This window comes from Propithecus coquereli, unplaced genomic scaffold (genome assembly GCF_000956105.1).
Source record: "Propithecus coquereli isolate 6110/MARCELLA unplaced genomic scaffold, Pcoq_1.0 Scaffold173, whole genome shotgun sequence".
NCBI lineage: Eukaryota > Metazoa > Chordata > Mammalia > Primates > Indriidae > Propithecus > Propithecus coquereli.
In genome coordinates, this window is record NW_012141969.1 from 707,922 (window position 1) to 712,574 (window position 4,653).

The following is a 4,653-nucleotide window of genomic DNA, read 5'->3' on the forward strand; positions in this document are numbered from 1 at the left end:
TATGATTCTAATTATGACATTCTGGAAAAGGAAAACCTATGGAGATAGTGAAAAGACCAGTGGTTGCCAGGGGTTGTGAGGAAGGAAGGATGAAAAGGTGGAGCACAGAAAATCTATGGGGCAATGAAACTATTCTGCATGATGCTGTAATGGTGGATGCATGTCATTATACATTTGTCAAAACTCATAGATATGACACCAAAAGTATGAGCAACAAAAGAATAAATAGGTAAATTGGACTTCATCAAAATTTAAAAACTTCTGTGCATCAAAGGATGCTATCAATAAAGTGAAAAAGACAGAATGGGAGAAAACATGTGCGAATCACATATATGATAAGGGTCTAGTATCCACAATATATAAAGAACTCTTATAATTCAACAACAAAAAGGCAAACAACCCAATTTAAAAATGGGCAAAGAACTTGGATAAACATTTCTACAAAGAAGATATACAAATGGCCAACAAAAATATGAAAAGATATTCAACCATTTGAATATCAATCTAACAAGTGTTGATGAGAATATGGAGAAATTGGAATCCACATACATTGCTAGTGCAGCCACTGTGGAAAACAGTTTGGTTTTTTGAAATCATCCTCAAAAAATTGAACATAGAATTATTATACGACTCAGCCATTCCACTCCTAGGTATAACCCCCCCAAAATTTAAAAGAGTTATTCAAATAAATATTTTTACACAAATGTCCAGTGCAACACTACTCGTAATAGGTGAAGGGTGGAAACAAACCTAACGTCCATCAATGGATGAACGGAGGAACAAAACGTGGTGTATCCATAATGGATTATCATTCAATCATAAAAAGGAATGAAGTGCTGACACATATTACAACATGGATAAACCTTGAAAACACCATGTTGAATGAAAGAAGCCGGACACAAAATGACAAATATTGTCTGATTCCATTTACGTGCAATATCTAGAATAGGTAGATTCCAAAAGCAGATTAGTGCTCGCCAGGGGCTTGGGGCAGAGGGAATAGGGTATAGGGTTATACTGCTTAATGGGTTTAGGTTTTCTTTTTGGCGTGATGGGAATATTTTGGAACTAGACAGATGTGATGGTTGTACAACATTGTCAATGTACTAAATTCCACTGAACTGTACTCTTTAAAGTGGTTAACTTGGCCGGGTGCGGTGGCTCACACCTATAATCCTAGCACTCTGGGAGGCTGAGGCGGGAGGATCACTCGAGATCAGGAGTTTGAGATCGGCCTGAGCAAGAGTGAGACCCCGTCTCTACTAAAAATAGAAAGAAATTATCTGGACAACTAAAAATACATAGAAAAAATTAGCCAGGCATGGTGGCACGTGCCTGTAGTCCCAGCTACTCGGGAGGCTGAGGCAGGAGTATAGCTTGAGCCCAGGAGTTTGAGGTTGCTGTGAGCTAGGTTGATGCCACAGCACTCTAGCCCGGGCAACAGAGTGAGACTCTATCTTCAAAAATAAATAAATAAATAAATACAGTGGTTAACTTTATGTTATGTGAATTTCACCTCAATAAAAGAAAATGTACTGTGAGTGAATGAATGTGTGCTTATGTGAATGGTTGGTTGCCTCTGAAAAGAGCTGCTGTGGAAATGAGCATTTCCTGGGTCACCTACACCAACGTTTAAAGGTGCAGTCTTTGCTTTCCTTTACTGACTCCCTACCCTGGCTGTTTGCCCTTTAAATTGCCCTGTAAGGCAGAAGTTTGGAGAGCTAGTATTCAACAGGTCTGGGGCACCAACTCCTCCAATGTTTTAAGGCATTATCGTCACTGTTCAAAAATATTTTACAAACTCAATCTTGGAAAAAAGGTTTTATTAAGAACCTCATTATTATGTCCCTTGCCCTATTCCCACATCATATTATTATCAAAGGTTTTGTGGACTGAGGCTCTGGGCAATTGGCCATCTTCTCAGCAGGACTGTGCTGATTCTTATTCTGCTAATCCACAAACCTGTTAAACCTCACCAAGCCAAAAGAAAAGACTTCTGGGGAGAAGCACTTAAAGAGAGGCTTGGGCTTCCAGGAGCTCTTTCCATTGCACAACTCTCAGCAGGACCTTTCTTAGACTGTACCGGGCGAGATCATCAATATTTAAAACGAAACCACCCACATCAAAATAAGTGAACGACAGCACCAAAAGCATGGCCTGGCCTCTGCTCCTGTTCCACATTTTGTTCACTTGAAAGATGCGGCTCTTGCTTGTCCCATAATCAAGGACCTCAACATTTAATCCAGGCAATGGGCACAAAAGGCAAAAAGTGGGCAAAGAAAACTGGATATCTACATGCCAAAGAGTACAGTCAGACCCCTATCTCACTCCGTACACAAAAACGAATTCAAAATGCTAAAAGCTACATGAGGTCAAAGATACCCTCATAGCAGAGTGGCTATCAAGACCTCCATTATGCATCGCTCACCAAATGTCCCAGGCCCATGCAGCTGCCCGAGGCCTGCCTTTTCCTCCCCACCGAGGAGGACTCTCCAGTTTGACCTCCCACCCAGCCACGTGGACCCGTCTACTAACTCCCCATACATTTCCACAGCACCTGGCCTTTGCTCTTGATCTTCTCTCTGTTAGAATGCCATCCCCAAATTCAAAATTGACTTAAAGTTTTTACTTCTTTTTCCATGAATCTGATTAGAATTTTCTCCTTAGAAATCCTCTCTCCTTCCTCAGGGCTCACACGGCATGTTCCTTTTGACCCTGGCATTGCTACATAACTATCATGTGTCTTCCATTTTCTGGGCTAGCCTTAAATTCAAAAATGTCACATTGTCTCCATAAACCTTGTAAATATCCTGGAAATTCCAGTATTTCAACATCAAAACATCTTTCAGATTATTTTTCATCATTGGAAGTGCCCCCCATAATCCTGTATTTAGGCCACACGTCCTCGGTTTGGGCTTGTAAAGTGTCATCGATGTGATTAGGCCACTTATTTCATTCTGCTTTGATCATAATTATGTACTTTGTCTCTTCCAGTAGATTGTGAGCTCCTTAGGGATAGGGACTGTGTCAATTAGAATCAGGTTTGGCTAGGAGCCACAGAGACTCAAAATTACAATGACTTAAATGTGATAGAGGTTTCTTTCTCACATGTAAAAGTCCAGAGGTAGGCAGTTCAGCATGGGAATGGCTATTGTTCTAAGAACTCAGAAACCCAAGCTCCTTCCAACCTACCATTCTACATTCCTAAGTTTGATGAAAGTGAAGCCCTTGTCCTCATGGTCCATGATGGTGGCTAGAGCTCCATTCATTATGTCTACATTCGAGGCAGTAAGAGATGAAAACTAAGAGGCAATGGTCAAATATCAGCTATCTCTTAAGGAAGGTTCCTGGCAGCGGCCACATTACACTTACACTTATAACCCAATAGCCTGAACTTAATGACATTCCCACATTTATCTGCAAAGGAGGCTGGGAAATGTAGTCTTTCTTCTAGGTGGCCATGTGCCCAGCTTAAAATTGGGGTTTGATTACTATCTAAGAAGAGGAGGCAGTATACTGGGGAACAGTCTCTTCCATAGATGATCTTGTGAATCTCAATATTGTAAACAGCTCCAATGGAGAGTCTGACACACAACATCAAGGAATGAGAGGTAAATAGCGTAATGAGTGAGAACCCAGACTCTGGAACCATTTGCCTGGATTTGAAACCCAGTTCTGCCACTTAACAAGCTGTGTGACCTTGGGCAAGTCCCTTAACCTCTCTGTGCCTCAGTTTTCCTATCTCTAAAATAGGGATAATAATAGCACTTGCCTCACAGGGTTGTTGTGAAGATTAAATGAGTTTATCAATGTGAAGCTCTTAGAACAGTGATTGGTACATAGTATGTGTTATATAAGTAGTAGCTACTATTTTTATTGTGGTGGTGTTGGATGAAAAACTGGTCAATCTGAAATGTTACCTGTTAAGGAGTGTCTGGGTCTGAGGTCCCTGATGGCAGAGTCCCTTTATCTAAGCTTAGAAAATGTGGTTGGTGTCAAGTCGCCAAATATGGCTGCCAATAATTCCCATCAAGAGATAGAGACTTATTTCCCTTCCCCTTGAATCTGGACTAGGCTTGTGACTTGCTCTGATAAATAGAATGTAATGGAAGTGACCCTGTGCCAATTCCAGGCCTCAGCTTTAAGAGGCCTGGCAGCTTGTACCTTTGTTCTCTTGGCAGCCAGCTGCCATAGAAAGAGGTCTCGCTCCTGTGCTGCGGAGTGAGACTGTGTGGAGGGAGAATGGCCCTGGGGGACAGGAGGCTATGAAGGGAGAGAAAGTGAGCTCCAGCCAGCCCTTAGCCATTTCGATCCCAGTGACTGGGGTGCCAGATACCTGAGGGAAGCCATATCTGGATGTTCTGGCCCCAGCCAAGCTCCCAGCTGCCTGCAGCTGCGTGAGTGACCCCAGCCAATACCATGTAGAGCAGAAGAACTGCCCAGTCCACCCACAAATCCTGAGAAACAAAGACTCATTTTAAGCCATTAAGTTTTGAGGTGGGATGTGGGCTCAGTGCCTGACCTTGTTCTGCTTTCAGGCTGCCACCTTCCTGTGTCTATTTTCTGTCTCCATTTCCTGCAGGACTAGGGCATGGCCTGGGGGTTCTAGGCCAGCCCTTGCCCTTGACTCTTAGGAAGACAGAAACAAAGGCT